Source organism: Cupressus sempervirens, chromosome 3 (assembly GCF_028749045.1).
Source record: "Cupressus sempervirens isolate cs-2001-9-10 chromosome 3, ASM2874904v1, whole genome shotgun sequence".
In the NCBI taxonomy this organism is placed as follows: domain Eukaryota; kingdom Viridiplantae; phylum Streptophyta; class Pinopsida; order Cupressales; family Cupressaceae; genus Cupressus; species Cupressus sempervirens.
Window position 1 is genome coordinate 835,831,313 of NC_143120.1, and position 26,492 is coordinate 835,857,804.

Here is a 26,492-nt window from a genome sequence, read left to right on the forward strand (position 1 = left end):
TTTTATATTTATTTTATTTATATAATTATATTTAAAAACTTTTAACTTTTTAAAATATTAACATTATAAAAATTTTAATTCAAAAATACGTGAAATCTTTAAAAAAAAATTACAATGCAAATATATTTACTTAATTTTGGTATGTTTTAAAAAAATTACAAGATTATTTCTCTATGATTTCAACTTGATGCTTCATAAGTTCACCATTTCATATTTCTTATCATGTTTTCTGAAAACAAATCACTTCCATCCTTAAAAGAAACATTTATTTCTTCACAAACAACTGTATTATCAAACAAAAAGACAGGGACTCTACAACTTTATTATCAAACAAGAAGGCAGGGACTCTAGCTCCGACAGAGCCCTTGTTATTACATAAAATTCATATTATTTTCTCCTATCGCGAGGAACTAGACCTTTGCGTCCGGTTTACAATCAAAAGAAAGATATTCGTATGAGTCAAGGTCACCGAAATCACTTCAACCATAGCTAGAAGCCCATGCGAAAAACTGCTCCTTTGATGAATAGCTGGTATTAAAACCCTAACTTAAAAGAACCAGTATTGAAGAAGACGGTCGAGACCAGCAAGACCAGTGGCGTTGCTCCAGGCAGGATGAGAAGTGCCATCAATATCAGCATGAGTATTCCCTTCAGCAGGCTGGTGAGATTCTCCTCCAACCACAGCATTGCAATCTGGGCATTTTGATTTTTGCATTGGACCACCGCATTCCCCTACAACATAGAAATGGCCATTTGGGCATTTATACCAGTGCCCTCTTCCTCCCACTTCCCTCATCATCACATTCACTACCTCTTCTATAACTTGTCCACTTTCCAGGTTTCTTTTGATTTCTTCAGTTTTTGCATGGCCAGGGGTTTGCTCCAGAATAATTTTGCAAATCATCAACCCTGTTTTAAGGTCTTGGCAGGAACAACGAATTGATGCCCACTGCAATAGTGACTCAATTGCTAATTCATTTTCAGCTATAATATTTCGATCACTGTTGTCGCTGAAATTCACGTTTTTGATGCTGGAAGCAAATTTCGGGTTTGGTACTAAAAGCTTATGCTTATCGTGGATTCGAGCTCGATATGAACTGCGTTCTAAAATAAAGAACAGATGTTCTGTAGCCGGCTCATAAACCTTTAATCCACAGAGGGCTTTCGCCATCCCCGAATGGGCTTCAAGGGACCCCGGATTGTACCGGAATGCTTCATTAAATTCTTGAATTGCTTTGTCATAGGATTTTGCCTTCAACAATTTGTTTCCCTTGTTCAAGTTTTCAAACCCTAGAACTAACTTCTTGACTTCTTCAATCTGATGCAGCCTCGCCTTAACAACGTTTGAGTACCGCAATGATTTTCTTATGGGCGTTCTACATTCAGGACTGCAAAGTGTAAACAATTTCGCAAACAATATGAATATTAATTAAGAATTTAAACAAATCGCTAACCAAAACGAATCGTCTCATGGCTTTTGAATACAGAAATCAAACTACGGAAGTTTCAACTCACCATTGTTTAAGCTTAACAGCGACTGCGCTAGGCTCAGCTTCAAGGACTCTCTCGTCCATATTCATCCATGTATCAAGTCCGCTTACTTCAAATACATGCTCACAGTCTATAAGCTGAACGAATCTATCCGTGGATTCATATTCCTCTAAAGTCATCTGAGTAATCACATCTACATGCTTAGGATTGCAGGTCCTGCAAAACTTGGGACAGGGTTCCCCACAAAGGCCTATACAAGTGTGCCCACAGCTTAAAATTTCCTGACATGGCTCGTCACACGGATCTCTTGAGCAGATTTCGTGGCAAAGACGATCACAAGTATAATGCTGGCAATTCCATTCGCATTTTTCCTTGCAAGGAATGCATGGTGCTCCACATAGACGAGTACAACGACTGTGCAAGCACCGTTTCTCACAAGGTTGCATGCAAGGCGGACATGTTTCTGAACAACCAGCCATGCATTGGTGACCATAAGGCAGGTCCCTGGAGCATCTTTCCTTGCAAGGAATGTGAGAAGTGCCTTGCTTACATGCCCCACAAGTCCCTCTGCATATATGCTCACAACCAGGACTTAGAACCTTTCCACAAGGCTCTTCACAGGAGAAATTAGGAGCGTCTTCACAGCAAGGCAAAGTTGCTTTATGGCCACAAGCCAAATCCTTCATCATTAATTTTGGACATGGTAGGCAGGGGCGTCCACATTTTGACTGACATAGGTGACCGCAATCAAATCTAACATTACATGGCTCAACAGAGGTGGTGTTCTCAATAGGACTAGAGCAATGGAGAACTAATTGATGACCGCATTTTGGAAGAACTTTGGGTACTGGAACCTTGCATGGAGGGCAATCTTCAGGGAAGTGACAAATCACCGTACACTGATGACCGCATGAGTTTTCAAATTTGTTCGGACATGGCTTGGGGCAAATTACTCTATCGTGATTTGAGGGGTGACACCTCCTTCGGCAAGCATGGCCACACTTCAACTGATATTCACAAGGTCTGCTACAACCTCCATCTTCCACTAACTTGAAATCTTCAGCTTTTGAAACTTTTGTTTCTGTTTGGGGATGGTTTTGACAAGCCAGTGAAAGAGCGGGTCCAATGGAGTTGGCAGTCCCTAACTTCTGAATAACTGATTCCCATAGATCACTTTTAGAAGCTAAGAGCTCTGCGTTTCCAAAGATATATAGCCCCATTTTGGCTCTTGACAATGCCACACACACTCTGTTTGATACTTTCAGGAACCCAATATTTCCTTTCGACCCTCCCACCCCAAACATTTTATTGCTTCTTACCAGAGATAATATGATAATTTTGCATTCCTCTCCCTGATAGTTATCCACAGAACAAACTCGAGGAATCTTGAACGTTTCAGGGTCCATCCTCTCTATATTAGCCCGACTAAGAATTCGGTGTTTGAGATCTTTCTGAATCTCATTCATCTGACCTTTATACATAGTCAGAATTGTTATGTCGTTGTTCTCATAACCTTGCCTTAGGAGATAATGGCAAAATTCTACAATCAGCCAAGCTTCCTTCACATTTACCTTGCTGCTGGCCTCTCTTGTTTCTGACTCATAGCTTTATGATCCAAGAAAAAGACATTGTTTTGAATGCCTCTAATATTCTCAAAGCTTTTTACGCTGTAATGATCTTGCAAAGAGGGATAGAGGTCGGATATCAATGCAGAAATTGAAGGCCTCATTCTTCTTTGACATCGAAGAGCTACATGCTCCACACCACCCATTATCAATCTCTCAAAGAGAGATATCTCCAGCTTATGCTTGGTAGCCAACTCATACTCTGCAACAGATGGACGCAATTGCATGTGATCGCCCAACAGAATGAGATGTTTGGTGAAAATCCCAATACATGGCAAAATGCTTGCTTCTAATACCTCAGCAGCCTCTTCTATTATTACTATTTCTGCTTTCAGGCCCTGAAGAATGTTGTAACTTTTAGCAGCTGCTGTTGTTGTCATGCCTATTATATTGGCTTTTCTTAAAATATGGAGAGAGATCTCGTCATCCAGCTGTTGCAGCTGACTACATACATTCTTATTAGTTTCCATTAAACGCTGAAATTCCTCTTTATTTCTCTCTAGTTTGATCCAACCAGTATTGAAGAAACTTCTTTCTTGAATCTTCAGATAAAATCCAGTCATCCTTAGAAGATAAAATTTCATTGGAAAAAACATCTGTGGAATATTCATCTGCATGCACGATACCCAGAGCACTAGAACTAGCATTTTCATCTGGTTGCATTACCCTCGTAGCTCTAACAATAGCATCTTCATCTGCCACCATTAACCCCTCATCAGCAGTTGCATAATCTCTAGATTCTTCATCAATACTGGAGTTATCACTATTGTGTTCACCAGATTCAGAATTGCATGTGCCCAGAGCCATGGTTTCCGAGACCTTTTGCTTCCCCTTACTTAGGCGATTCCTTTGCTCAGCTTGTTCTGCAATCTCTTCTAACCGCATCTTTTGTAGGTTTTGAGATATTTCATCATTAGGATCAAGGGATTGAATGCATTGCTTTAAGGACATGTTCCTTAGCATTTTCTTGGAGACACGCTGTTGGTCCATAATGCCCAAGCAGCATTGAATCTGCTGCTGCAAGTTAGTTTTTGTCTGTATAAGTTCTCTGTACCTTATGCGAAGTGAGGGGGGAATGGTGATTCCACGTCTGAGCTGCTTCAAGGTTCGTTTCTGCATAATTTCATTTGAAGACCTACTTCCAAGTCGAATCATGTTGGATTCAATGGAGTAAATGGATTCCAGGAACTGATCCAGTGCATGGTTTGTATAACAGATCACCAGTATAGGTCCCCGCTTCACATTAGAAAGAAGAATGCTGGCAATTTTCAAACCAACATAAGTTTTCCCAGTACCAGGAGGGCCTTGGATGATAGCCAGCCTTTTTGTTATGCCCTGTTTTACAGCTTCCATCTGGCTTTGATCCAGGCTACAATCCCACTGAGGCCATACTTCACTCAAGATCTGAACTATGCCTGTTCCCAAGCATCTACTGATGTTTGGAAATGCACTCTTGAAATCATAAGCATCTTGTTGTTTCCTCTGTTGCACATAAGAAGGTTCCAAGACATGAGGTTGCAATGACAACAAATGCTCCGAGAAAGGAAGCTCTTCCATTTCAGGCCTTTGAAGACATTTCAAGACATGGTGATAGGCTTCAAAATAAGCTGAAGTGGACTCAATCATTTCATATGTTTTGTCAATGTGTAAATCCACAGGCCCCCCTTCCCTGCTTGGGGTGAGCTTCAGAACAAGAATCCCCTTTTCTTGTTGTTCCTTGACGATTCCCCATAAATACGTGCAGAAACCATCACAGGAAATGCAGAGCAGTGAACCAAACAAGAGCCGGTCTAATAAACTCCCATTTACTGCTTTATTCTTAGAGCTTTCAAATGAAATGCAATGTTCCACACCCTCATTCCCCACCTGTAATCGAACAAATTTTACTTTTGTATACCTTTTTATGTTGCTTGGGATTAAATTCTTGCGGAAATCCTGAATTGCGTGTTTTACTGATGTGAAGCAATCTTCATGGATCAAATGGAATCGTGTTGACAGATACTCATCCACGCTATTGTAACTCTCACATACTCGATTTATCGGTGCTTTTCTGGGACAGAGGCAAGCTATTTCCTCCTCACTTGGTATCACTGCACACATCCTAATAGATTCCTGTCCACATCCAATCAGTGGTAAAGTTCAAGAAACACCATAAAAGTACAGGTCATAATAGTTTTGCTTCAATGCATAATTTGACAACTAAGAAATTCATTTTAGAATTTGTGAACCTAAAATCAAATATCATAACTTAAACATAGTTAATTGTAATGGCACATTTGGGTACAATGTTAGGTAGATAGGCATAGTTAAGCTTTGCACTTGAGCTATTGAAAAGAAATTTGGTTCTCAGAGCATCATCACCTCTGTTCTTGAAAGTATTTTTATTAAACTTGCTACTTAGTTATACAAATAGTTAATATTTTATTTTAGAAACTGGTCATGAGCTATTACTAAAAAACTAATGACGATTAGACTCATGCAGGGGAATGACATTGGAGGAACTACTGGTGCTTTATTTGGTTCTCCATGTCCTGGATTATGTTTTTTAATATCATTAATTAAGGTGGATGTCTTGGAAGAGTTTGTGTTTCTATTTTGATTCTGAGGATAGTTTCATTATTCATAGAATTGAAATAATTAGTTCTCTTGGCAATCTTTGGCTTTGATTTCAATATCATGTATCCAGACATTTGAAAGGTGAGGAAGGGTGGATTGACAATATGACCTGCTGGTCTCTCGACGGCCAATGCATTGCATTCTCCTCTAGCCGACATAACCCACTGCAGGTGGTGTATTTCAACGTTTATTTAATTCATCTGAATAGAGAAGGGCTCAGTTGTGAAAATGAAAAGGATTAACCATGTGTTCTTTAGCCTCAATTTGAAAAGCTTGCTGTTTACTACCAGTTTTAGTGGGGTATCGGCAGAACCCATTTCTCTGCCCAGCCTATTCACACCTTATGGAGAGCTTTTTTAGTCTGCATTCAATGGAAGTCATCTGCACAGGTTGACATTCAAGATTAATTGGATTTAAATTTACTGGGTTGGGTGGTAATAGAATGTCTGTAGAGAAGCTCAAAGGTGACTGTATGAACCTCTGTGAAGTGTAAAATCATAGTGCTTCTCTGGTTTCCAACTCTAGCATATGAAAATAAGAATTCGAACTGCAACAAATTGTACCCCTTTCCATTTCATTGAATTGCTGTCCTAAATTTATACACTATATTGTATTAAGGTTAGCAGAATATTCACCATGGCTTTCGAACAAGGGCTTCCTCGTTATTTATTTTCAGTGTGTTTTGTATCACTATTGATAGAAAGAATGACCGATTTATCCTTTCATTACTTTGGTATTCTTCAATTATTGTAAGATTAATAGATATGTTTTTTTAGCTTATTTTAGTCCTTTTAAATTATCATAAATCCCATCTGATTGTGTACAGTAATTGGACTGTTGGTCTAATAAGTCCTATATATACTCGTCATTTATTTTCAGTGTGTTTTGTATCACTCTTGATAGAAAGAATGATCGATTTATCCTTTCATTAGTTTGGTATTATTCAATTATTGTAAGATTAATAGATATGTTTTTTGGATTATTTAGTCCTTTTAAATTATCATAAATCCCATCTGATTGTGTACAGTAATTGGACTGTTGGTCTAATAAGTCTTATATATATTTTGGTATTAGTCTTTGATTTATATCTTTTTAGTTTCTCAAAGTTCATTAGATTAGGAGAGATTTTGTAGGGCAACTTCAATTGTGATATTTCTATCAGGATTTCACCGAGAGTTGGGCTCATATGAACCGTTATTCATGAAACATGGATCTATAAGTTTGACTCAAAAAACTACACAGGTGAATCCTAATAACAATATCACAATTTGACTTGCTGTGGAAAATCTCTTATCAATTGATGAACTTAAGGGGCGTTATAATGAATGTTCATAAGGCACAATACTTGTTGAAGGTTTCGTAAATGAAGTTGCAAGCAGAGTGGGTTTAACTATGGTAGAAGATTCATAGTTAAGTGCACTTCAACTGGAAAGTGAAGTCCCTGTGCTTCACCTTTGTGAGCAGCACCTTGATGCAATGAGTGGTAAGTGTTCTATTCATTCTCAGAGAAATGAGTTCATTTGAATTACGACTTTCAAAATATGGATCAATGAGTTTGACTAAAAAAATTACATAATTAAATCATGATAACAATATTGCAATGTTCTCTATATTATTCAATTGTAATATTAAAAATTTGTAAATTGAATGGCTAGAATAGTCAGATTGTCTATTTGACGAAAGGAGGACATTTAAAAATCTGAAAAAATAATAGTATGGATGTAAATTCATTAATTCTCACCAAGCCCTTCACCAATAGTTCTCTACCGTGTAGAATTTTATACTATTTGAAAGAGTAAGTTTGGATGATATGCTATTTGGAACATATTAAAGAGGTTAAAGTGTTTAATCGCACTTACCAGATAAACAGATAAAAAGGAAAAATGACAGATTTATCAAATCTTTCTTATTGCCGTTCCATATGAGCTCACCTGAGAAGTCCGTTCCGACTTTGCAAGAAACTGAAGCCTTTTCAGTTTATCTCTATACTCCTTAAGCTTCGAAAACTCAGCACAGATTTCACGCTTATCATCATCTTCATTAAGCCCGTCCAATGCTTCTTTAATAGCTTCAACTGCAACGAACTTCCACCCATCTTCAGTTCGGCTCTGCAATTCTTGGTAAAGATGAATCAACGGCCATATATCCTTTGCTTTGGGTTGGACCATGTTCGCAACATGTGCTTGGATCTGTGCAAGAAACGCAGAGCCCACGAACACCCCATAAATTCTATTTGTATCGTGTTTCTGCAAACTATCCCTCATGTCATCTCTCGTCACCAGCTTAGCTAATTTGTGAACAATGTCGAAGGGTAGATTGCGGTTGTCAACAATCTGTGTGAGAGCATGGCGTCCTTCATCTGAACTCAGATAAGAAATGAGATGAGTCGTGGGAATCCCATCTTGCTCATTTAGCCACCTCTCCATTTGAGCTGCAGATTGTAAACGACTTGGACAGAAAGAATTTCTTCTACTAGACGACTGTTTACCGTCAGCTTGTCTGCTAAAAATGTCATTTTTATTGCTCTGCTTTCTTGACGGCCGACGCCCGCGATTATACATGTTCTCTTTCGACTCTGAAGAAAACCAGGATGACGAGGCAGAGGTTAAACAAATAATCGCTCTATATCTTTCAGCGTAGAGAACTAAAGTCCTTATAGATACATTTTAGCATTAGTCTTTGAACTAGAACAAAATGCAGAATGAGGGCGCGCCCAAATCATATAGTATTATTTAATTCTGTACCCCGGACATCAAAATTTAGTGGACATACGCAAATTTCATTCTGTAAAAAATATATTATCTTTCAAAGTATTCTGTTTTATTGGGAGAATAGGTCACTTCACGAAATAGCAGCGAAAGTTTCGAATGGAAACGCCATATTGAATGAAAAGCTCTGTGTTCTTTCTTATTAGGGAAGGACCAGGCCTGGAATTTGATGGCTGTATTGGCCGTTTTTCCACTTTGTAGTCGAATATGACAGGTTAAATATTTGTTGGAGTCAATATGATACTTAATTTTATTAATAAACCGTCAAATTTTTTACAATACACTATATAAACAAAAATTGTTTACCAATGTAAAGTTAGTATGCAAAATATAAAATTAGAAACATTCTTAATTTACATATATTTCTACTATTTTTTATAATTTTATATTAATTTATTAAATGAATGAATTTAGAAACTTTGATATGAAATTTTTGTGAAATTATTAATTTATATTATTTTATAAAACTAATGAATTTAGAAACTTTGATATGAGATTTTTGTGAATATTACTAATTTATACTTTAATTAAATATTAAGTTATTAAGATAAAAAATGTCAATCAATAAATATCTTAAAATGTCAAATGAAAGGCATTCATATGATCAAACCGACATAAAAAAATCACTTGACAGGCAGGGGTGACCGTCAAATTCCAGGGCTGGGAAGGACGAAATAGCAACCATCAGAGTTGGGGCCTCGGTACCTACTTATATTGACTGTGATTATAATACTAAGTTACTAACGCTTCCACCCGAAGAAGCTATAAGAGTTAAGTCAGTAGTCAACAATATTACACCCGAGGAAAGTACAGGGTCGAGTGGATTAACAGCAATACATATGTTAGTATATATAGAATATAATTTAATATATACGTCTATGGTATTTGGTATATTAATTTAGTTTATTATGCTTTATTCTTATTTATTTATTTACATAATTGTAATGGAAGTGTAATTGTTATGAAATTTTATTTTGTTTTCAAATATATTATAAATTTAAAATTATTGTGGAGTCAATAGAAAATAGACTTATTTATAATAGGGTCTTTAAAAATGTTTATAATATGGTGATATGGAATATTAATAGATTTAATTCTTAGATTCTTATATTTGGATGAAGCACACAATATTAAAAGGAGTTGTTTTATAATTTGCATGTACCTAAAGATCACATGTCTTTGTTGTGAAGAAGTCCAAAAAATGTGCATTTTATATGTCGAAAATACATGTTAATGTTATTGTATAATTACAACTCTCAATATAATAATACATATTTAACTTAGTGTATCTAATTTATTAAAAAAATCGTATGTTTGAAAATTTAATAAATTATATTATTAAATCTAATTTAATATGTAAGGAAAAATACTCCTATTATTCATTGTTAACAACTACTCTCCTTGAATGTCATTCAAGACCAATTTTCAAATTCAAGACCTTTGTTCAATGCTATTGACGATTTTTTTTTATAATGTAGCATTCAATTTTAGAGGCATGCCTTAAAGCATCAAATTGTAGTTCAACAACTAAAGCAAGTGACTTCGGTGAATGCATAATAACATAAACACTCATTTTAATTTTATTTGTGTCATAAAACCTAAGTATGTTCTCTTAAATTTTCTTGATCACATCACTATAATGATTAATCAAATTTTAACTAGGTCAACTCAAACCTTTATAAAAGTGGATATCTTCTAACTATCATTTTCTTATTTTTTCTTGCATTCTTATGTCTAACAGTGAATCATATAATAAGAAATATCATTAAGAATAATCTATAATTTTGGAGTTAGATTTAGCTATATTTAGGTGGTTAGATCTTCTTTTTATGCTCTTTGTTATGTTGATAGGTGTGTGGTTAGATCTCATTAGACTTTCCTTTTTCGATCTCATCTTTTATGAGCTTTATTACATTAAGTTCAATCTCTAATATTCCCATTAGGAGAATTTGAAGGCTCGTGGGCTCTTTTGATCATGATTCTTCTTTTCTTCCTAGGACCCATGATGATACTATTAGTTTTCCTCAAGATCTCAATCCTATCATAGAGCATAACTCTTCTCATTCTTCCCATGATAAAGATGATGCCTTTAGAGTTCCTCCTTCCCGAGTTGATAAGCTCTCTCGTGTTTTTGATAAATTAAAAAATTGGCTTGTGCAAGAGAACTAAAATCCCAATACTTTTGTCACTATTGTAGCTATTTAGAAGCTTATCACTCGTGATGATAATAAGATATCTATTTTACATGGTATATCACACCTTATTAATACTCATGCCAAGCCTTTGATGGAATGAGATCAAGAGTTAGGATACATTTCTTCCACAAATATTGAACATTGATGCAGTGCAAGGCAGGAGAATCCCCAAAGGAGATGTCCTAGCTCCTAGCAATATAACCACGCAGTGGAAACACAACAACATGAAATAATAATGCAAGATCTGATACCAACTCACAATAATTTGATTTATAAAATATAACTGATTACATACAATATGCATAGCTATAAGGCCTTCCGAGTTAAAGCCAAATACAAACAACAATTAAATGTCTACAAATTGATATCCGAGCAAAATCATGATATCTCCTAGCTCCGGTTGCACTAGAACTCGTTCTTCAAATCGTAGATAGAACTTTAGGTTCTCTACAATCCCTTAAATGCGTAAAGGCTGATTCCCCAAGGAAAAGTGCGCATCCATCTTGAAAGTCATGCACAGAAAACTATCACGTGAAACTACTAGAAATCGATACTTTAGGAGAATTTCCATATCTCCCAACCTATAATGAATTAGGACTTTCACTCTGGACCATAGATAGTACTCTAGATCCTCTTTAATCCCTGAAGTGTGCAACTTCTCATTCATTAAGGAAAATTAGTTACACGCTCTACAACAGGCACCCAGAACCAAAAAAATGCAGTTCCAACAGTAAGGTGAAAATAGTTCAAACTTCAACTCAATCCATCCAATCTCTATGCAATCATGAGGAAAGGTTCTCCAATGTGTCTCAACACATCCCTAACTATGAAAACATAACTTTGTCAAAATCCAAGCTTGATGCTCCTCAACACTTGACCAAAATCCCTCCAACATGTAGGATTGCAGGAAAGCCTAGGATGCTCCTACATCAAACATTGTATTCTTGTTTCCTCTATCTTTCCTAGCATTCCTACCTATGTGTCACCTCTCATGAAAACTTCCACACAAGTTTCTAATCCTTTAAGTTTTGGTCTTCCTAACCCTTCATTACCGCCAAGTGTTCCTCCTACCTCCATACCTTCTTCATTACCCTCATACGATGTTGTTCCTTTCACATATTTCAATCCTCTTCAAGTTCCTTCTAATCCTCCACCAATGTCCTTACATTTTCCTTCTGCTTCCTACAACTTGGCTAACACATACAATATGTCTATACCTACTACTGCATCTTCTAATCCTACCGTTAGTAGCCTAGTTCAAACTGTCACTACTTTACAACAACAAGTGGTTCAATTCACTCAATCTAAGTACAACATCCCTACATGTGACATTGATAACCTTCTTTTGTTAGAAATCTTTCATGTTTTTATCCCACAACATGTTGAGATACTTCATCTTGAGATTCATAATGGTAAGGGTGATCTTGTAATTCATGCTAAGACTTTCTAAGCTATATGTAGTGATTTTTGTCACGACTATAGGCTCGTGGATAAATTGTTCACATATACTTTTAGGGACAAAGATTTGCAATGGTATTGCTCGTTACCCCCGTATTCTATTGATTCCTTTCCAATGCTTGCTAATGCTTTCATTCAACAATTTCAAAACAAAATTGGTCCTCAAATTTCTTTAATTGATTACATACATCATAAGAAAAATGTTAAATAAAATGTTAGTGACTTTACTGGTAGATATAAACACTTGTATAGTCAAATTTCTTATCATGTGCCTAATCATGATATTCAATGTATTTTTATTTCTAATTTGTAAAAAGACATTAGAGATAAGATTCTTCGTATTGAGTATACTTCCTTTTTGCATCTTTGTGCATTGCCTCACCATTATCAGTTACAAGTGAGCCATCTTGAGAGTTTTACTCTAATGGCCCAGGTTACTATTGATAAGAGTGACACCATCGTTCATCAAAACAAGTTCTTCAAGCCTAACAACTACATCAAGATTCACAAATCAACCAAAATAATTAATGATAAGGTGGTCCTACTACATCTGAAGGTATACCTACTTTTTTCTCTATGCATCAAATTAATCATAAATACACTCCTTTATCTAAACCTTTACTTGTGGTGATGACAAATTTGATTCATGCTAACATTTTGAAACTTATTCCTGCTTGTCCTATTGACACTAGCAAACCAATGCTTAAGTCATTTGATCAAAATGTTTTCTTTTTCAATAGCATTATCAACTAGATAATGATACTCAAAAGTGTTATGCTTTGAAGAATGCTATTCAAGATCTTATTGATTCTAGTGATATATCTATTGTTGTTGAGGTTAATAGTATGAATAAATCTATAGTACCTACTAATCAAAATTTGCAAGTCTACACCCGTCCCTTACCTTCACATTCAACAAATATCATTGATTAACCTTCTTCTCCTATTGCTAATATTAGTTAGGATGAAGGAATAAGTAGCTAATACTATGGTTAATCATGTTGAGTTTCAACCTCAACCGTCAATTTTACCTTCTCAAGAACTTAAACCAACACCTCAAGTATCCCCTTTGATCATTTCAATATGTTTAAAGCACCTAATGGTCATCTTTACATTACTGCCAGGGTATCTAATATACCTTCCCATGGTGTTTTGATTTATCTTTCCTCCTCTGTGAATGTTATCATTGAAGAGCATCTTTCTAACAAAATATTACATAAAAATGCGTACAATACATGTAGTGTTTGGATTCAAACTTGTAATGTTTTTTTTTATCATCCTCAAAGTTATATCAATATTCTTGTGACCATTTTTAGTAAGGTTTTTTATACTACCTTTATTGTTATTCCTACTTTTGATTACTTTCAAGTTATTCTTGGTATTCCATGACTCTCTTTTATGAAATTTGTACTCGAGCTCTTATTCATAAGTGCATCAAATTTCCTCGTAAAGGAGAATTTGTGACCATTAATCATTCCCTTTATAAAACCCTGCTTCCTCAAGATTGTGTTGAGATAGATGTCTATTGGCCATCTCTCCCTACAACACCACTTGAATGTCCTAATCATTTTATTGATCCTATCATAAATATAAGATATAAAATATTGTTGAGCTTAGACTTCCTAAGGTTGATCCTCATATAACTATCTCACCTACCCCACTTGTTCCTCCACTTATCATTCCTCAACTCGTAGTCATCCCCTCCTCAAAACCTATGATCGTGAAACCTAATCCTTCAAGTTTAACTAGTAAAACCATTCACAACCAACATGTTTGTTAGCGTCACAAGAATCATCAAGTTAAGGCTAAGGCCCATGATCTTGCTTTTAAAACTACTTCATATCAACCTTTTCCTTCCTTCGATCAGCCCATGCTTGAGCCTTTGGAGGAAGTTAATTGTACTAACATGCAAATGGATAAACATGATGATTTTGTCTATATTTTAGGTTCTATTAATCTTGATATGGAAGATATTCTTGATGATGATGCTAATGCACATGTCAGTGATAATTCATATAAAAATATTGGTATTGATTATTATTTTCCTAACATGATTTCTTTGCAGTTAACACTCACTCCTAGTGAAGAGTATAGTAATTCCCACCAAAGTCCTTTCTTGGGTCTGGCATTGGCTCCCAATGTGTTGGATATTGTTCCTCTTGCGAGTCACCCACCTTTACCTACTATTAAAGAGCGAGATGGGGGGCATGCGAAATGCTTCAATTGAACTTCTCTAGCATAGTAGTCTTTGTGTGTTTGTCTTGTATTTTCCCTGTGTTATCCTCTTTGTTATATATTTTGTTTAGATTGGTTTAGAAGATTCTTGTTGATCCATTGGAACAAGATGATAAAGTAATCGAACATGCCATATATATTCTTCTATTTGTCGCTCTTTTCTTCTATATGTCATTACATTTTATGTTTTGTATGTTCTATTCTTTTTATATGTGCCCTTATGTAGTCTACTTGGATGCTTACAACATGGTAGCACCAATTCTTTTTGGTCTTTATGTTGTTGGCCCAAAAAGACTCTTCTTTGTATGTCTTACAAGTTTTTTCTTCCATTGTGTTGTAGTTATACTTCCTTTGGGGAATGATTACATTTCATACATGATATAATATTACATATTATCATATGATCATACTAACCTCAAAGTTAGTATATTCCTTCGTGTTTTCTCTTTTGTCATGTGTTTATTTCCCTTGAATTGTTCCCTACTGGGGGAATTTTGTAGTGGAAACATTTTTAGCAAATGCATATACACTTCCATTAAAGTTATTTCTCATGTTAAGGAATTTACAATCTCTTTAGCATAGGGGTATACACTGTGCTTACTTTTGTACACACACACGTTGATAGTTTGGTTTTCTCTATTGAACTATTGACAACTCATTAGATAAGATAAGATAAGATAAATATATTAATGTCTGACAAGAGACCACAATGCGGGTCTATGGGACTGGAAGCTTACAACTAATAAGATAGCACTAGATGAAACACCAAATGGTGCTGATAAAAGAACACCAAACAGTATTCGCGAAAGAATAATAAAAAAATAAGCAATAGACGAAGAAGAGAGCGAGAGAGTGAGGATATGTGTGTGTGGTGAAGATGTACAAACTATGCACATCAATCAGCCTTAGAGGCTGACCTTGACTCCCAACCCACAGAAAAAGTGTCTTGAATCATTGCCTTGAGGTTTCTGATCACTACCCACTTACCCTCCTGCTGAGTAGCCATAACAAGGACATGAGCCTACTTAAGTTATGTCACTTGTGATCTAGTAAGATCCTCATCAAGATAAATCTTGGCAGAGAGAGGGAAAAACTTCCTCTTTTCCCTAAGAACTTGAAGGTGGTTAGCAAGTGAGACGAACAAGATAAAGAGGGTGCTATCATGTCTAACACAATTGGTCCTTGAGGAAAGAGTAACCTGCCACAAGAGGCTCTAAAAAAGAAGAAGAAGGAAGATGGAGACCACAGACTCACAAGTTGAGCTCACGAGTGTGCTTGACTCTTTCATCTGCTATCTTAGTTTGGATTAACTTCTCCACTCTAGGGAGAGAAGTGGAAGTGGAGATGGGGTTGTTACAAACAGATGCCCATGATTTCAACTATTTCAATTTTCAAGGAGGATTGTTTGTTGTTGAGTTCAGACTATTTCTTCCTCAGTTGGTCGATATCAGATAATTGTAAATTGATTATTTGAAGTTTGAGTTGAGCAATATCCATATTAGTTGTACTTAGCGTTGTAGGTACATCTAGGTTCTTTTGCATATGAGTTGACTCTTCAAATCAGTTAGTATATTTGAAAGTGTCTCACATAGGGACTCCACAGTACATTGGAGAGATTGATTCTCAACTTCAACCTTAATCAACCTATCACTGAGACTAAGAGAGAGCGAGGATGATGAAAAAGCTACATCTTGCAAGGCCTTGTGATCAGTCTCCAATTTTTTCAAGTGAGTAACTATTTGTTGGAATGTGACTAGGTTGGATTGGGGATCCATAGCATACAGATAAACTTGCACTCATCTAGGAAATGTGTCCTCCACTGAATGTTGTTGTTACACAACTTTCAACTAGCAATTTTTCAAACAGTTTACAAACAAATTGCAAACAAATCATCCCAAGTAGTCGAACAAACAATAGAGAGTAACAGTAGTGACATACGATAGAAGAGGCATGACACAACAAGCTCAGGGTTGAACATCTACTAGGGCATCACGACTAGTTGAGCAGACAATGAACAACTTTGCATGATATGTGTAAGAAATGATAATGTTGAGCAAGGAACGAGAAACAATCCAAGTAAGTTAAGTGTGAAACAATGTTACCATAAGATAAGCAATCTCCAAGAGCATACACCAAGATGGTTCAACAATGGAGACAAGGATTTATAAGGGGAAAGCAAAGAAAACCCCTTGTGAGTATTATGAATGAAGGCAAATGCCTAGAGAAGAGAGAGAGAGAGTGTTGGAGCAAAAGTAGCTCAATACAATAACATCAAGTGCTAAGAGTGTGTTGAAGAAAGGAGGAGCATCTCTTATATAGAGATGAGAGAGGAGTTGCATTTGTAACTCCCATTTCTATGAATGCCACATTCATAATAGGTGTGTGCAAAGTGTCACAATCCTCTTAAGGAGGATAAACTAAATAAAGAAATAAACAAGAGTTGTCCTTACATGTGGAATAAAGGACAAACAATGACATGTCCTCCACATGTGTACAAGTGGACAAACTACATTTAGGGACCCTTGGAATATCCCAATTAATATATATCCAAGGAAAGATTAACCTTTCTAACACCCCCCCTTAATCTTTACTTGGGGAGTTTACATCAACGGGTTGTAAACCCAAATTTGTACAATGGAACTGAAATCTCTCTTTAGAAAGTGGTTTGGTTAAAATATCAGCCACTTGATCTTCTCCTTTACAATAAAGAAGAATAATTTGATTGTCTTCAACTTGTTCTCGAATGAAGTGATGTTGAAGTGAAATATGTTTGGTGCGTGCATGATAAACTGGATTCTTTGCCAAGGCAATAGCACTTTGATTGTCACAATGTATAGGTGTAGGTGATTGTTGAGGTAGACCCAAATCGTCAAGAAGTCTTCGAATCCACAAAGCTTCCTTAGCAGCATTGGTACAACCTTTGTATTCAGCTTCAGTTGAGCATAGGGAAATAGAGTGTTCTTTTTTGCTTTTCCAAGAAATTGGACCTGAACCAACAAAGAAAAAATAACCACAAGTGGATTTCCCATCATTGGGATCTCCACCTAGATCGGAATCAGTATAGCCATGTAAAATAAATTCAAAATTTGCATCATAAAATAATCCCATATTAATAGTTCCTTTAATGTACCTTAAGATGCGTTTAGCAACTTTAAAATGAGTTTGTTGAGGTTTAGACATAAATCGAGAAACTAAACCAACACTATAAGCAATATCAGGTCTAGTAAGAGTTAAATAATTTAAAGTTCCTACCAACTGTCTATACAAAGTTTCATCAACAAAAGGAGTATTCATATCATTCATTAATTTAGTTCCTAATTCACATGGAATTGAAACATGGTTAGAGTCATGCATCTTAAATTTTTCTAAAAGATCATATGCATACTTGCTTTGAGAAACAAAGATACCTTTAGGAGTTTGAAAAATTTGCATACCTAAGAAATAATGTAAGATACCTAAGTCTGTCATCTGAAATTTCTATTTAAGTTGGAATTTGATATCAGAAATCAAAGCGTCTGAACTAGAAGTGAGTATTAGATCATCTACATAAACAATAACAATGATAATATCATCGTTAGTATGTTTAATATACAAATTAGGATCATTCTTACTTCTAGTAAAACCTTGAGAAACAAAGAAAGAATTAATTTTAGAATACCATTCTCTAGGTGATTGTTTAAAACCATAAATAGATTTGTTCAATTTGCAAACCAGATTTTCACTGCCTTTCTTAACAAATCTAGGAGGTTGAGCCATATAGATTTCTTCATGTAAATCACCATTTAAGAAGGCACTTTTAACATCCATTTGATGAATAGGCCAATTCATTTTAGATGCTAAAGCAAGAACTAATTTGATAGTAGGCATCTTAGCAACAGGAGCAAAAGTTTCATTATAGTCTAATCCTTCAATTTGTGAAAAACCTCTAGCAACTAGTCTAGCCTTGAATTTACTAATTTCATTATTAGTATTCAATTTTGTTTTGTATAACCATTTACATGAAACTATATTCTTTCCATGAGGTGATTTGACTAAGTCCCAAGTTTGATTAGCAAGTAAAGAATCATATTCCTCTTGCATGGCTTTCTGCCAATGAGGTTGAGAGTTAGCTTGATCAAAAGACTTAGGATCGTTAGAATTCATAATAGTAGTCATCAAAGCATAATTACAATAATTAATCCTTCTATGTTTAATTCTACTGCTCTAGAAATATAATCATCAGCTTCATTGATTAGGTTTTGAGCCCATTTAGGTTTACGTTTAGTTGTAATGGAATTATCACTAGAGGAAGAATCATTAGTAATAAAAGTATCATTAGTATCTACTTGAGTATCATGAGATGTAGGAGCAGAAATAATCGGTGATACTTGATTTGAAGGATTAAGAGAAAGAGTAGGGTTAAGAGAAGGAGGTTGGTCCTCCACCAGCACAATTTTAGTGCCACTGAATTCTTAATCCTGTGTAGTAGAGCAATCATGAACTCCATTTTCTGCAATACAAACATCTCTAGCAACTTGAACTTTATTAGTAGTGGAATCATAAACACGATAACCCTTAGTGTTTTCATCATACCCAAAAAACATATAAGGAGATGACGTAGCATCTAATTTATGCCTTTTCTATTTAGGCGTATGAACATAAGCAATAGAACCAAATATCCGTAAATGATGTAAATTCAGTTTCCTACCAGACCAAGCCTCTTCTGGAGTGATAGCCTTGAAAGCTTTGGTAGGAGTCCGATTAAGAATATAAGTTGCACAAAACATGGCTTCAGCCCAAAATTTATAATGCAGATTCTTAGCATGCAACATGCTTCTAGCCATTTCAACAATGGTCCGATGCTTTCTTTTCGCCACACCATTTTGTTGTGGTGTATAAGGAATAGTAAGCTCGTGCTTAATTCCACATGATTTCAAATAAGAATGAAAAGCATTATTCACATATTCCTTCCCATTATCAGTTCTAAGAATTTTAAGTTCATACCCAGATTGCCTTTCAACATATAACTGAAATTCAATAAATATATCAAGAACTTGATCCTTGCTATGCAAAAAATAGATCCAAGTTCGTCTAGAAAAATCATCAACAAAGGTAAGTGCATACCGAGAACCTTGGATGGAGGTATTCTCCATGGGGCCCAAAAGATCACTATGGACAAGATGCAACTTATGAGTTGCTCGCCATGATTTTCCACTTGGAAAGGGCTCCCTATGCATCTTACCACTCATACAACCTGTACAGGCAATCTTGGAATGAATAATGTGAGGCAAGCCATCAACCATATTATGCTTTTGCATGAAAGTAATATAATTGGAATTTAAATGACCAAGTCTTTCATGCCATATATTGAAATCAATAGAAGTATGTAAAGAATATCGTGAACTAGCAAATTCATGAAATTTAAACAAATTGTCATTATCCATTTTAACATGAGCAATCACTTTGAGAGTTTGAGGATCTATGATATAACATGTATCTTTGTAGAATTCAACTTTATAGTTCTGACATAACTGTGAAACAGAAAGCAGATTAGTTTTCAAGTCAGGTACATATAAAACATCATGCAATTTACCATTAGCAATAGTAACATCACCTAGTCCTTCAACTTTACAAGTCTGATTATTAGCTAACTGAATAGGAATGTTAGCAATATCAGGTTGTAAAGAATCAAAAATTTCTTTATGAGAAGTGACATGTTGTGATGCACCACTATCAACAATCCATTCTAAAGGTCTACAAAGATTAAAGCTACAAGTAAAAGAATGACGAGGATTAGAACTAGTCGAGTTACCTTTTTTATGGTTTGAGGTTTGATAATTGTTACTATGATTCATAGGTTTTTTATCATTTTGCTTTTTAAAACAGTTATTGACAATGTGACCATCTTTGCCACAATAAGAACAATGAGGTTTGGAATTGGAATGGTTCCTTTGATTATTAGTATTATGAGTATTATTAGGATGATGGGTATTATTATTATATTTGGCATGAAATTTATTGTTGGAATTATTTGAATCAGTATGAGATTGTTTGTAATTATTATTATTGGAACGAAAATTATTAGTTGAATTTCTAGACACAAATGCATGTTCAGTTGATTTGAGGGTACCAAACTGAATTAGCTTAGCTTCTTCCTGTCTTAATAAAGTTTGAAAAATAACATAAGTTAATTGAGAAGTTAAAGTAGGAATAGCAAGCTGTGCATGAATATTAGTTATAAACTGTTGAAACTGTCTAGGAAGACATTTTTAAAGAATAAGATGAATTAAACGAATGTCCTCTAATTGAACACCTAAAGCCATAATTTGACTTTTAAGAGAATCAAATTTTAAGAGAAATTCATCCATACTTTTAAAATCTGCATACCTGAGATCTTCGAGTTGATCCTGCAATTGTATTTTGCGGTATTCATCGCCACTGTCATACTTGGTTTTCAAGATGGACCATGCATCATGAGCTTTAGAACAGTGAGCAATTAAGACATATAAATCTGGAATAATGGAAATACCAATTAACCCTAAAGCTTCTTCGTTTTTAGCTTTCCAAGTATCTTTTTCGTTTTGAGTAGCCGCTGAACCGGGTTCAAGAGAAGGGTCAGTGGCTATTTCGAAGAGGTGTTTAAAACGAAAAATAAATGAGATATGAGTTTTCCAAGAATGATAATTAGAATAATTAAGTTTAATTTCTGGGATTAAGGTTGACATAATTAGAAAAAAAAATTCTCTTTTTTTTTTTTTATTAAAAAAAATCCTTAATTTGAAAAGCAAGTTAATTGAAAATTTTTTTTGTTAATTAAGAAAAAAAATTGTTTTTTTTTTTTTTTTTTAATATATAAAATTAAGAATATATCTTTCGTTTTTTTTTTTGAATTATGGATTTGAAAAAAAAAAAAAAAATTAATAAAATTTAAATTTTTATTTGTTTTAAAATTTATAAAATTAAAATTTATATTTGTTTTCAATGGTTTTGTTTTAAGAAATAAAATAAGATTTAAAAAAAGTGAAAAAAGCGGGCAAAGAATGGGAAATTTAAAAAGGTTTAGAAAGGGGGAGCGGAGCTCAGGCGGTGGCTGCCGTGTGGCGAATGGGCGGAGGAGTTGGATAAGGATGCGGGCGTGGCTGCGCAGGCGGCGGTTGCCGCGTGGCCTGGACGTAGGCCGCGCCAAAATGTTTTCGCCGGTTGTTATGGGGGCGGCGGAAGCGGTGGAACGGGTTTTATATTACGTGCGGCAGTGAGGAGGGCGTCGGCGGAGTTGCAGATCTTGCAATGAAGAGGGCGTCGGCGGTGTTGCAGACTCGCGGCGGAGGCAGGCGGTGACGCAGATCTCGCAGTGAAGAGGGCGTCGGCCGTGGTGCAGACTGGTGGCGGTGCGCGGCGGTGCAACTGGCTCGCGGCGGTGAGAGGGTGTCACGCGGCGGCGCTACTGGCTCGCGGTGGCGCGGAGGTGCTGCTGGCTCGCAGCGGTGGCGCGAGGGTGGAGCGCGGGTGGCGCGTCCGCCCAACAAAAGTAATGTAAAAAAATGAATGACTGTTTTAAACAACAAAGTTATTTGATTTATAAGGATGAAAATCCTATAAAAAGATGTATGTTGTATGCTTGAAATTTTCAAGAGCATACAATAAATAAATATAGAAAAATATTTTAAAATTTTTTAAAGAGTAGGAAAATTTTTGTTTAAAAAGAGTATAAAAATTAGAGAATTATTTAAAACTTTACTCATGTAATACTTTTTGTTTTGGCGGCATACCGTCCAAAACAAGAAAAAAAAATTGAAATTTACCAAGAAAACCCTTTGGCGGCAGGCCTTCCAAAGAGGGTTAGTAAAAAAAATATGAAACTTTACAAGAAAACCCTTTGGTGGCAAGCCTTCCAAAGAGGGTTAGTTAAAAAAATATGAAACTTGCATACACAAGATTTGTTAAAAAGAGCTAAAATCACAACACAAACTTCTTCTCTCAATAACGTCTCCAAATAAGGTGTGCTCCAATGAATGGCAACCTTCACCACAAAACTTAAAACAAGGATTAGATAGCCAAGCTCTGATACCATGTAAGAAATGATAATGTTGAGCAAGGAACGAGAAACAATCCAAGTAAGTTAAGTGTGAAACAATGTTACCATAAGATAAGCAAACTCCAAGAGCATACACCAAGATGGTTCAACAATGGAGACAAGGATTTATAAGGGGAAAGCAAAGAAAACCCCTTGTGAGTATTATGAATGAAGGCAAATGCCTAGAGAAGAGAGAGAGAGAGTGTGTTGGAGCAAAAGTAGCTCAATACAATAACATCAAGTGCTAAGAGTGTGTTGAAGAAAGAAGGAGGAGCATCTCTTATATAGAGATGAGAGAGGAGTTGCATTTGTAACTCCCATTTCTATGAATGCCACATTCATAATAGGTGTGTGCAAAGTGTCACAATCCTCTTAAGGAGGATAAACTAAATAAAGAAATAAACAAGAGTTGTCCTTACATGTGGACTAAAGGACAAACAATGACATGTCCTCCACATGTGTACAAGTGGACAAACTACATTTAGGGACCCTTGGAATATCCCAATTAATATATATCCAAGGAAAGATTAACCTTTCTAACAATATGGAACAACTCTACAACAAACCACGACATCCCCCATGCATCTCTGCAAGGGACAGAAGAGGCACAACACAACTTTTCTAGGGCATCATGAAACAACTACCAAGCTGCAACAACTCCCGGCTACCAGGCTAGAGCTTGATCTTTATTCTTTTGGATCTCTCTTTGGACTACTAACAACTTGGAAGGCTATATCCTTTCTTTTGATCCCTCTTTGGATTACTAACAATATGGGAGGCCTCATCATTGCTTGATCCTTCTTTAGACTACTGATAGTTTGAGAAGCCTGATCATGTTTTTGATCCCTTAAGGACACACACATCCTTATGTCTGGGTCATATTTTATATTCTTCTTTTTGGGACAGGGAGTTCCCTTGAGGAGAAATCCTCTTGATGAATTGACTAGCATGCCCCACACACTTGCTAGACCATTCAATTAATTTTTGATGGGTTGACTAACATGCTTCGGCTTCCCGCCTAGCTCCATGTGTTTGGCTTCAGCTTTGGACTCGGCTTCTATGTCTGGGTTCTACGTTTAGACTCAGCTTCCTATCTGGTTTCTCAACTGGCTCCCTGTGCTCAGCTTCGGCCTTGGTCAGATCTGCACCTAGCTTCGGCTTTGGGCCTGTGTCCTATTTGCATCTAGATTCAGCTTTTCTTGTGTTTGGCTTTATGGCAGTTGCTTCGGCTTTTGTTGATGGGACTAGGGTTTTGCTAGGTGTGGTGGGTGGTTTGGCCATTTCCTATGAAGATGTGGTTGTGTTTGAGGTAGGTATTAGTAGTCAGACTATGTGGCCAGGGCTTCGTAATACCGTACATTCGAGGTTCCATGACACTGTGGTTGTGGTATGTAACCCAAAAAGGCTTCATTTAAATTCTTTTGTAGTTGATGAGATTTCTATTAATATGGATGATCTCTTGGAATCTGCTACTATCTTTTTCTTTAAGGGTTTCTAGCCTTCTCTTTTGGATTTGCATGCATGGATTTCCCATGTTTGGGAGCCAATCATATCGAAGAGTGCCCAGATTTACCCTTTGGAAAGGGGTTTTTTTGTTGTGAAATTTGATACTATAGATGAAAGAAATACCATTCTTAGCAATAATTTCTCATGGGATGGGAAGTTTCCCTTGATGGAAAAAATTTGGCACAAGGATTTCAACCCATTGATGAAAACTTTTAATAAGGTCCCTTTGTGCGTAAGGCTATTGAATCTTCCCCTCCATCTTTGGCTGGAACCTTTCTTGGAGGAGGTGGGGAATGTTCTTGGAGACTTCATGAAAGTTGATTCGACTGTTTCTAGCTTGTATCGAACAACATATACTCGCATGCTTGTTGAGATCAACATTTCTAAGGGACTCCCTGATATGATTTCGGTGGATTCTCATCTTGGTTCTTGGAATATTCTTCTAGAATATGAGGGTATCCCCTTTTGTTGCAAGAATTGCCACTTGATAGGTCACTTGGCTACTAGGTGCTCTTCCAGTAAATCTAGACCGAAAATGTCCCCTCCTTGGTGGAAGGGGGTCTCGGATGACTACTACACATTTGAGAAGGCTACTAAGAATGTCTCTTCTCAGAATCTATCTTCTCCTGGCATCTTGAAGAAGGATCTTTCATTGACCCCTTCTGTGGTGACTATAGGTCTGTCTCTGGATTTTGTACCTTTTCCTAGTTTTCCTACTGCTATCCCTATTTCTGGGGTAGATTCTACTACTATCTCTGTTATTATGTCCCCTCCTTTGGCTCCTTCAATGGTGACAACAAGTCCATCTCTAGACCCGATTTCTAGTTGGAACTCTGCTCCTATCTCTATTGGTCCATCCACTCTTGACTTCTTGTTGATGCATCCACTTTTGACTCCTTCTGTTGTGGTTATTGGTCTGCCTTCTGGTGTTTTCAAGGAAGTTCCTCCTATGGTACCTTTTCTGGGTGTTGTTGTTTCATCTCAGGTCTCTGCTGTCACATCCTCTTCTACGACCTTTTCCCTAGCTTTTGGGGTTTTAGGTTTTGGTTGTGATGGTGATGATTTTTAGTGGCAGAAGGCTGTTGATTTGGTGGAGGATGGATGGACTACAGTAAAAGGAAAAAAGGTAAAGCCATCCACTCCCTCCTTTGATATGACACTAAGGTCTCACAAGAAGGGTTCAAAAAGGAAAGTCTAACTCTCTTGGCTTTTGGCTAGTTGTCTCCTGGCTATTTTGGCCTTTTGTTCTTGGCAGTGTGTTTCATTTTGGGGTTTCAAGAGCTCGGTGAAAATCTATTTTTGTGGCTGTTGTTGTCTTGTTTTATGTGTTGCCACTTTGGTCACCTTTTGTTTGGTGGCATGTTTCACCATTGTTGACTCATTTAGGGTTTCAAGCACCCTTCAAAACTTATTTGTGTGGCTGATGAGCACTGTGTTATCTGCGATGCCACTCTGGTCACTATGTTTTGTTTGGTGACCCATTCTTCCTTAGGACTGTAGTTTTATTTGGTTTGGGCTTCATTAAAAATTCTTGAATTGTAAAGGGTTTCAGGGTCCCTTCAAATCCTGTTTATGTTATCAAAAACATGCCACACATAATTTCTAGACCATTCAATGCCATATTTTTTTATAGCACACCTTTCTTTTTCCATGTAGTTTACAATAAGGAACAAAAATATTGTCATGTGAGTTGGATACACTTGCTTGTTAGTGACATCTCTCTTCTTTGGCCTCTAAATATGTTGAAAACTCAAGTCTATTGGGGGCTTGATGATTTCTTCATCTCCTTAGTCACAATAAGATCATCTCTTTCTATTTGATCTACTTTACCATAAGTTTGAGGTAGCTCATACTCCTACTAAAGTGGTAGCTAAATGCACCGTCTTAAAATGGACACACCCATCATTTAAGATCTTTTAGCTCTTATCCTTTAGTGACATTATGGATCATGGATGGAATCATGCTTGATCACCCCTTTCTCTTGTTTTGTCCCATATCTTCCACTTTCACTAATGCAATTTTTGAAACCCCAGGGTTGGTTCCCCGTGGGACAACCGTGAAATAGGTCAACCTAGGTTGACCTCTTTTATAATAAGTCAACCTATTCCAAAATAAGTCAACCTTGATTGAAATGTTCCCCACAAATTTTAAATCCTGGGTCAATTTTGTATTGGGGTTTTGTTAGAGTAATTAGATATTTTCTAATTAACTATAGTCTACTTAAGGTAAACTTTAGGCATATAATAATTAATTCTTTTATTGATTATTATTATGCAACCTAGGCTAGACCTTTTTAGGGTTTCAATCTCCTTTATAAGGACAATCTCTCATTGTAAATATTCATTGAGATTAATTTATTGTTGATAATAGCAATTTATCTTTTTGCTCATCAAGAATGTCTCATCTATGGATCTAGTAATTTTAGCCTCCATAGCTCTGTGTTTCTCTCTTCTATGATAGGTGTTTGCATGTAGGTGATTCTTGGGAGCTTTGGGGTTGATCTTTCATCAACTACAACATGGTATCAGAGCTCCATATCTTCATGT

At 36.2% G+C, this 26,492-nt stretch overlaps 1 pseudogene; it reads right to left on the reverse strand.

Moving 5' to 3' along the window:
- Nucleotides 1-249: 249 nt before the first annotated feature.
- Nucleotides 250-8,293, reverse strand: LOC149569376 (uncharacterized; annotated as a pseudogene).
- Nucleotides 8,294-26,492: the final 18,199 nt, after the last annotated feature.